The following is a 10,318-nucleotide window of genomic DNA, read 5'->3' on the forward strand; positions in this document are numbered from 1 at the left end:
CAGCATTAGCATATAGAAATGTGATTGGTATTTGTATGTTGATTTTGTATCCTGTGACATTGCTGGAAGCACTTATAAGTTTAGAGTTTTTTGTAGATTTCTTTGGATTTTCTATGCACACAGTCATGTCTTCTGCAAATGAGAGCAGCTTTCTTTATTTCTTTCCAATCTGTATGATTTTTGTATATATATTCATTTATGTATTTTATATATATATTCATTTATTTGCCTTATTATGCTGGCTAGAACTTCCAGTATTATGTTGAATAGTAGTGATGAGAACAGAAATTTTTGCCCTGTCACTGATCTTAGGGGAAAGCATTCTGTTTTTCATCATTAAGTATACTGTTAGCCGTAGGTTATTTTTACATATTCTTTATCAAGTTGAAGTAATTTCCTGTATTCCAAACTTTTATCATGAATGGATGTTGGATTTTGTCAAGCGTTTTTTCAGTGTTAATTGATATAATCATTCAATTTTTGTTCCTTAGCCTGTTGATGTAGTGGATTACATTAATAGGTTTTCTAATTGAACTAGCCATGCATATCTGGGATAAATTCCATTTGATAATGGTATATAATTCTTTTTATATATTATTGGATTTGGTTTGCTAGTATTTTGTTGAGAATTTCTGTGTCTACGTTTTTGAGAGATACTGATCTGTAATTTTATTTCTTTGTATTTTCTTGGTGTAGTTTTAATATCAGGGTAATACTGGCCTCATAAAATGAGTTGGGAAGTGTTCCCTCTTCTTCTATTTTCTGGAAGTGATTGTGTAGAACTGGTGTTAATTTTCCATTAAATGTTTTGTAAAAGTCTCCAGTGAAACCATCTGAGTGTAGAGATTTCTTTTCCTAGAGATTTGAATTATGAATTCTATTTTTTAAATGGTTATAGTACTTTTCAGAATCTCTGCTTTATCTTGGTTGAGTTTTGGTGGTTTGTGGGTTTTGAGAAAAGTTGTCAAATTTATTTGTGTAAAATTATTTGTATTTTTCCTTTATTATCCTTTTAATGGCTGCAGGGTCTGTTGTAATACCCCATTTGTCATTCCTGATATTGATATGTATATTCTTTCTTTTAATTTTTGTCAAGCTTGCTAGAGGTTTATTAATTAAAAAAAAAAACAAAAAAACCCTGCTTTTGGGGACTTCCCTGGCAGTCCAGTGGTTAAGACTCCATGCTTCCATTCCAGTGGGGCAGGGTTTCGATCCCTGGTTGGGGAGCTACCCCGCATGCTGCATGGCGTGGCAAAAAAAAAAAAAAAAAAAAAAAAACAACAAAAAACTGCTTTTGGTTTCATTGATTTTTCTCTATTGCTTTTTTATTTTTAATATCATTATTTCTATTATTTATTACTTCCCTTTTTTACTTGCTTTGGGGTTTTTTTGCTTTTCTTTTTCTAGTTTCTTTCTGTAGGAACTTAGATTATTGATTTAAGACCATTCTTCATTTCTAATGTAAGCATTTAGTATTATAAATTTCCTTCTCAGAACTGCTTATGCTGCATCTCACATATTTCAATATATTGTATTTTCATTTTTACCCAATTATATGTGTTTTAAATAGACTTCTTTTTTTGAACCAGGGTTATTTATATGTATGTTGCTTACAAATTTTTCTATTGTCTTTTCATTATTGGTTTCTAGTTTGATTCCATTAAGGTCAGAGAATATATTCTGTATGATTTCAATTCTTTAAATTTGTGAAGTATGTTGTATGGGCCAAGATATGGTCAATCTTCCTGAATATAACATGAGCGCTTGAAAAAAAAAAAGTGTACTTTGCTGTTTTGAGGTGGATTTTTCTGTATACATCACTTGGATCTATTGATTGTATTGTTCAGATCTCCTACTAATTTTCTTATTTGCTGGAATTGGGGGAGTGCTGAAGCTGACAACTACAATTGTAGATTTGTGTATTCTTCCTTTCAGCTCTATTGGTTTGTGCTTCATGTATTTTCAGGCTTTGTCAATTAGTACATATACATTTAGGACCATTATATCTCTTGGATGGTTATTTTATCACTGTTATTTGTCTCTAATAACCCTCTGTGCTCTGAAGTCTACTTTATCAAATGTTAATATAGCCACTTGTGCATTTTTTATTAATGTTTGCTTACCTTTTTTTTTTTTTTTTTTTTTTTTTGTGGTACGCGGGCCTCTCACTGCTGCGGCCTCTCCCATTGCGGAGCACAGGCTCCGGACGCACAGGCTCAGCGGCCATGGCTCACAGGCCCAGCCGCTCCGCAGCACGTGGGATCCTCCCGGACCGGGACACAAACCCGCGTCCCCTGCATTGGAAGGCGGACTCTCAACCACTGCGCCACCAGGGAAGCCCCTGCTTACCTTTTAAAATCTTTTTACTTTCCATTTGAAATAAGTTTTCTACGATTCATTCAGAGTGGTAAATTTTGAATTTTGGTTTCTTGTTAGTAGCATATAGTTGGGTCAATTTAATTAAATCCAAAATGCCAGTTGCTTTCTTTTGATTGGTGTATATTTAGACCATTACATTTAAGGTAATCATTGATATGTTAGTACCTAATATAATTATATGTTTAGAGTCATTTTCTTATTTGTTTTCTGCTTCTTTCCTCTCATTCTCTTTCTTCTGTTTCTCTTTTCCTGCTTGTCTGTGGATTACTGGGACATTGTTTTAGGATTTCTTCTTTATTTATTAGTGTTTTTGAGTATATATCTTTGTATAGTTTTTGTAGTGCTGGTTCTGTGTATTACTGTACAAGTGTGTCTCATCCCACCCTATGGATATCAACATTCTACCACTTTAAGTGGTGCAGAAACCTTTTAATAGTTGTGTGGTCTTCTAGGAATTTATCCATTTCATTTAAGTTGTCTAATTTGTTGATACACATTATTCATAGTATTGCTTTATAATCCTTTTTTATATTTGCAGTGTCATTAGTAATGACTTCTCTTACATTTATAAATCCAGTAATTGGAGTCTTCTTTCTTCTTCTCTTGGTCAATATAGCTAAAGATGTATTAGTTTCCTCTGGCTGCCACAGTATTACCACAAAATGGGTGGCCTAAACAGCTGAAATTCATTCTCTCATTGTCTGAAATCAAGGTGCTGTAGGGCCATGCTCCCTCTGGAGTCTTTAGGGAAGAGCCCCTTTTATGCCTCTCTCCTAGATTCTGGTGGCTGCAGCTATCCTTGGCATCTTTGTTACCTCTGTAGTCATTTCACCTCCTTCTCCCTCTGTTCTCCTGTTTATCTGTCAAATCTTCATCTGCCTCTGTCTTATAAGGACACTTGTAATAGCCTTTTGGCCACATCTTGGATTATTCAGCTTAAGCTCTTCTTCTCTAGATCTGTAATGTAAACAGACCTTTTCCCATGTAAAGTATCATTTACAAGTTCCAGAGATTGTAATGAATGTTGGAAGGTGGGGTGGAGAGTAACTTTTCAGCCCTCAACAAAAGTTGTCAATTTTCTTGATCTTTTCAAAGAAGCAGCTTTTGGTTTCATTGATTTTTCTCTATTAATTTTCTAATCTTTATTTGATTAATTTCTGACCTAATCTTTATTATTCCCTTACTTTTGTTTGCTTTAAGTTTAGTTTTCTCTGTTTTTTCCCATTGTCTTAAGGTGGAAGCTTATGTTATTGATTTGAGGTCTTTCTTCTTTTTAACATAGGCATTTACAGCTATAAATTTGCATCCCATAAGTTTTGGTATGTTGTGTCTTTGTTTTCATTTGTCTCAAAGTATTTTCTAATTTCCATTTTAATTTCTTCTTTGACCCATCCGATAATTTAGGAGCGTGTTAATTTCCACATATTTATAGCTTCCCAAGTTTCTTTTTCTTACTGATTTCTAATTTAATTCCATTGCTGTTGGAGAACACACTTGTATTCTGTCCATACTTTTAAACGTATTCAGGTTTGTTTTATGGCCTAGCATATACTCTACCTGGAGAATGTTCCATGTATACTTAAGAAAGATACACTGCTGTTCATGAATGGAGTGTTCTACATGTCTGTGAGGTCTAGTTGGTTTATTGTGGTATTCAGAATTTTTGTTGCTTTATTCATCTTTGCCTAAATTGTTTTATCTATTATTGAGAGTAGGGTGTTGAATCCCCAACTATTATTATTGAATTCCCTATTTTTCCCTTTATTTCTGTCAGTTTTCCTTGATAAAAGTTGGTACTCTGCTATTAGGTGCATAGATATTTATAATTGTTACATCTTTCTGATTTATTAATCATGTTACTAGTATAAAGTATCCTTCTTTATCTCTCTTAGCATTTTTTGTTTTAAAGTGTGCTCTCCCTGATATCATTATAGTCACTCCCTCTTTCTTATAGTTGTGATTTGCATGACATATCTTTCTTTACCTTTCTACTTTTAATCTGCTTGTATCTTTGTGTGTGTGTGTGTGTGTGTGGTACGCGGGCCTCTCACTGTTGTGGCCTCTCCCGTTGCGGAGCACAGGCTCCGGATGCGCAGGCTCAGCGGCCATGGCTCACGGGCCCAGCCGCTCCGTGGCATGTGGGATCTTCCCAGACCGGGGCACGATCCCATGTCCCCTGCATCGGCAGGCGGACTCTCAACCACTGCGTCACCAGGGAAGCCCTCTGCTTGTATCTTTGAATCTAAAGTGTGCCTTCTCTAGACAGCATGTAGTAACTCTCGTTTATCTCCATTCTGACAGTCTCCATCTTTGATTGGATTGTTTAATCCATTCACATTTAATATTATTATTGATATAGTTGGATTTGCAGCTGCCATTTTCCTTTTGTGTTCTATATATTTCATATCTTTTTTATACCTCTATTCCTTTATTGCTTTCTTTAGCATTAAGTGAGTATTTTATAATGTAGCATTTTAATTTCTTTAGAGATTTTTTTCGGTATTTTTGGAGGGTTATTTCCTTAGTGGTTGTTCTTGTACTTACCATATACATCTTAACTTTTCAGATTCGGCTGTAGATGTATACTAACTTAATTCCATTGAGCTATAGAAATGCTGTTCCTATATATATGTATTCCTTTCCACCCTTTTTTGCATTATATGTAATCAAAAATATCTCTAAAGTTATAAACACAACATGTCATTGCTGTAATTATTGCTTTATAAAATTTAATGTTTTTTAAAGAAGCTGAGAGAGGAATAGAGAGCAAGCATATATTTATAGCTTTTGTTGTATTAACTTTCTTATTAAACATACCTGGTTCTCATCATTTATTCGTGGGGGATTAAGTTACCATCTGCAGTCACTTTCTTAGCCAAGTACAGTTTTGTTCCCACCCACCTTTTTGTGCTGTTATTTGCAAATATATTACATTTAATTTTTATATGATAAATTATACCCATATTGCTTTATATGGTTGCTTTTAAAATCAGTTAAGAAATGAGAAAAAAATGCATTTATACTGTCTTTTATAATTATATAATCACCCTTATCAGGGATCACTTGCTTTCAGTCTGAAGAATTTCCTTTAGTATTTCTGTTTTTTCCTTGTTTTTTTTTTTAACATCTTTATTGGAGTATAATTGGTTTACATTGTTGTGTTAGTTTCCGCTGTATAACAAAGTAAATTAGCTATACATATAAATATATACCCACATCATCTCCCTCATGCGTCTCCCTCCCACACTCCCTATCCCACCCCTCTAGGTGATCACAAAGCACCAAGCTGATCTCCCTGTGCTATGCAACTGCTTCTCACTAGCTATCTGTTTTACATTTGGTAGTGTATATATATCAGTGCCACTCTCTCACTTCATCCCAGCTTACCCTTCCCCCTCTGTGTGTCCTCAAGTCCATTCTATATGTCTGCATCTTTATTCTTGTCCTGCCCCTAGGTTCTTCAGAACCATTTTTTCTTTAGGTTCCATATATATGTGTAAGCATATGGTATTTCTTTTTCTCTTTTTGACTTACTTCACTCTGTATGACAGACTCTAGGCCCATTCACCTCACTACAAATAATTCAGTTTCATTTCTTTTTATGGCTGAGTAATATTCCATTGTATATATGTGCCACATCTTCTTTATCCATTCATCTGTCGATGGACACTTAGGTTGCTTCCATGTCCTGGCTATTGTAAATAGAGCTGCAATGAACATTGTGGTACATGATCATTTTGAATTATGCTTTTCTCAGGGTATATGCCCAGCAGTGGGATTGCTGGGTCATATGGTAGTTCTATTTTTAGTTATTTAAGGAACCTCCGTACTGTTCTACATAGTAACTGTATCAATTTACATTCCCACCAACAGGGCACGAGGGTTTCCTTTTCTCCACACCGTCTCCAGCATTTATTCTTTGTAGATTTTTTGATGATGGCCATTTTGAGCAGTGTGAGGTGATACCTCATTGTAGTTTTGATTTGCATTTCTCTAATGATTAGTGATGTTGAGCATTCTTTCATGTGTGTGTTGGCAATCTGTATATATTCTTTGGAGAATTGTCTCTTTCGGTCTTCTGCCCATTTTTGGATTAAGTTGTATGTTTTTTTGGTATTGAGGTGCATGAGCTGCTTGTATATTTTGGAGGTTAATCCTTTGTCAGTTGCTTCATTTGCAAATATTTTCTCCCATTCTGAGAGTTGTCTTTTGGTCTTATTTATGGTTTCCTTTGCTGTGCAACAGCTTTTAAGTTTCATTAGATCTCATTTGTGTATTTTTGTTTTTATTTCCCTTTCTGTAGGAAGTGGGTCAAAAAGGATCTTGCTGTGATGTATGTCATAGAGTGTTCTGCCTGTGTTTTCCTCTTAGAGGTTGATAGTGTCTGGCCTTACATTTAGGTCTTTAATCCATTTTGAGTTTATTTTTGTGTATGGTGTTAGGGAGTGTTCCAATTTCATTCTTTTCCATGTAGTGGTCCAGTTTTCCCAGCACCACTTATTGACGAGGCTGTCTTTTCTCCATTGTATATTCTTGCCTCCTTTATCAAAGATAAGGTGACCATATGTGCGTGGGTTCCTCTCTGGGCTTTCTATCCTGTTCTATTGATCTACATTTCTGTTTTTGTGCCAGTACCCTACTGTCTTGATTACTGTAGCTTTGTAGAATAGTCTGAAGTCAAGGAGCCTGATTCCTCCAGCTCTGTTTTTCTTTCTCAAGATTTCTTTGGCTATTTGGGATCTTTTGTGTTTCCATACAAATTGAGAAATTTTTTGTTCTAGTTCTGTGAAAAATGCCATTGGTAGTTTGATAAGGATTGCATTGAATCTGTAGATTGTTTTGGGTAGTATAGTCATTTTCACAATGTTGATTCTTCCAATCCAAGAACATGGTATATCTCTCCATCTGTTTGTATCATCTTTAATTTCTTTCATCAGTGTCTTATAGTTTTCGGCATACAGTTCTTTTGTCTCCTTAGGTAGGTTTATTCCTAGGTATTTTATTCTTTTTGTTGCAGTGGTAAATGGGAGTGTTTCCTTCATTTCTCTTTCAGATTTTTCATCATTGGTGTTTAGGAATGCAAGAGATTTCTGTACATTAATGTTGTATCCTGCCACTTTACCAAATTCATTGATTAGTTATAGTAGTTTTCTGGTAGCCAGTTTATTCCTGTTTATACTATTGTTTGTTCACTAGTTTATGGAAGCACCATTTACTGTGATCTTCAACATAATTCTAAGGGAATATGTGTCCTTAGTTTCACCTTTTCATTTATAATTTTAATGCCTCAGGAGTGAGCTAACCCTTCTGAAGTGGGAACCCTCTTTTGTTCTGCCTTAAAAAAAATAGGCCTGCAGAAGTCTCCAGTACTTACAGTGCCCAAGCCTATTACCCAGACAACAGCAACTTCACATTTCTCTTACAACCTTAATTTTAATAGAGATTTCGTGGGTTTGGGCACTTATAACTTATATAAAGAGGAGCTGAGAGCAAGCCAGGAAGAGGGTCCTCACCAGGAACTAAATCAGCTGACATCTTGATTTTAGACTTCCCACCCTATAGAACTGTGGAAAAATAAATGTCTGTTGTTTAAACTAAAAAAAAAAAAAAAAAAAGGGGGAGCTGAGAAAGTATCAATAGTCTGTGATGCCCATGTTGAATAAAAGCCTTTGAAAGTGCTAATAGTTATATAGAGGGCAAAAAAATCCTTAACTTAAATGAATAGTTTGCCTTGAGAATAATGCTAAATCAGGATAGATAATTTGTATTTGTTTATTCTGTAGACTTTACCCAGCATTCTGTCCTTACCCAGAAAGTATATTATTCCCCACATAAAAAAATAATCCTGTTATACTTCCAAAGCACTTAGCAACGTTTCCTATGTCATTCAGGTGTAAATTAGTGAATGTTTCTTTTTCTAATCACAGTTGCTATCATGATGTATTAACAGGGAAAGCTAATTGAGAAGCAAAAATCTTTGAGTGAAAGAGCTATTTCAGTCAACTCTGGTTTACGATATCATGGCGGCATTTCATTAAATTCTCATAGAGTACAACTGATTATTTAAAATGTAATAATTGACTGTCAGTGGAAAAGAAGTGTTATGCATAGTGGTGGGGAGGGGGGATTTCTGTCAGTGGCTATTCTACCTGCTGTTTTTCTCACAGTCAGAGCATCTCTTTGGTATGGGAGGGAGGGAAGCTGAAATGTACTGACCCCATTGTAGAGCTGGGGATATGGACCTAAAGTCTTCAGAGAAACATAGCACATGCTGAGCAGCCCACAAAGCCCCCATTATTGCTGTGTGGGCAGCTCTGTTTGCATCTCATTGAAAATGTTGTCTTGCACATCAACATAAGCAATTAAAAAATAAAAGAGGAAAAACATCCGCCTGCTTGTTTAAGATGCTCAGCAAAAGAAGGGAAGCTTGAGATTTGAAAGAAAAGGGAAGGTTTGTAGTACCAAACTTCCATGCTCACCCCCCTCCTGAACTAGCCTGTAAAGCTACTTTTAAAAAACCCTTTAAAAAAAGAGGAGGGGGAAGCTCTGAAAGAAGCTTTCATGCCTGCCCAAATGTAGGTTCATTAACCAGTATTTAAGGAAATGAAATTTTGGTTCACTTGCTGACATATTAGTTTCAAAATAAGTTGAATACAATGTATTTAATTTCTCAGTGTGTTCCTCCAGGGCATAAGTTCTATTTAAGAGCTCAATAAGTACATAATACCGAATCTGGATTAAAAGGAAATAGAAACATAAAGCTAAGAAAAATTTTAAAAAGAATCCGAGAATTAGGAATGGAGAGTAGGATGTGTGAAAAGAAGATGGGATGAAAAATGAGGAACTGGGACTGCTGTGAAGATTTTAGAAGATATATGTAAAGCATGAGGGGAGGGGAAGTAGAGAAGTGACCTTCAATGCCTGCCTCGTCTCTTCCACCTCTGTCTCCCCAGCTCTGCACAACCTGATGTTCCATCACTTCAGAGGTTTCTCACCTCTGTCCTTCGGACCATTCACATCAGTGAGGAAGTTCAGAGATGTTCCATTTTCCAACAAGTAGATTTGTCTTTGAAGATGGGAAATCACTCATTACCTAAACTGCACCTAACTTCTAACAGAAGAGCAGGTTTTCCAGCAGGCTTCTATCCACCAGCACTGAAGCTACAGTTTAGAGCTTTGGAGAAGGGGGCTGTGGTTTGCAGTGCAGATGAGAATGAAGCAGGCTACATATGTGAAATACAACTAACTCTAAACAACATAGGCAAAGAAAACATTAACAGGATCCATTGACGTCCAACCTCAGAAACTATGGTAGTGGTTGTCCAGTAAGAAGAAATAACACTAACAAATCATGCATGACAGAGACAAGTTGTCACATTTGGCTTTAAGGTTGCCTGCATTTTCTGTGACCAAGAGATGCAATAGCTTTGAAAAGTACACTTGCAACCATATCACAAAGATAGAAAAAAATATATATATGCTATGCTGCCTGAGAAAGTGAGAAGAATGAAATTAACATTATTATTTACAGTCACTGTTCATATCATTTGTCATTTCTTTAAATTTCACAACACCCCTATGACGTAGATATTTTACTCCTCATATTCCAAACAACGAAATTAAAGCACATAGAGATTTGCCCCAATTATAGAACTAGTGAGCAGTTAAAACATGGTTTAACTCAGCCTTGTTTAACACTAGAAGCTATCCTTTCTCCACCAGAATACTATACTTCCTGACAGGGAAGAGTTACGTTTATCCTTATTACTATGAATAATATGATAACAATGTGCTTAGTATCCTACTTTTTAAACACAAAGAATGAATGCGTGCATATGCATGTATTTGTTCTCCCTGAAAATAGGACGTTGGCTAATTTTGACATAACAGTTATTGTTAGGAACATTATCAACTCCCCAGAAACCTTGTCAGTACCTAC

This window comes from Delphinus delphis, chromosome 2 (assembly GCF_949987515.2).
Source record: "Delphinus delphis chromosome 2, mDelDel1.2, whole genome shotgun sequence".
Taxonomy (NCBI): Eukaryota; Metazoa; Chordata; class Mammalia; order Artiodactyla; family Delphinidae; genus Delphinus; species Delphinus delphis.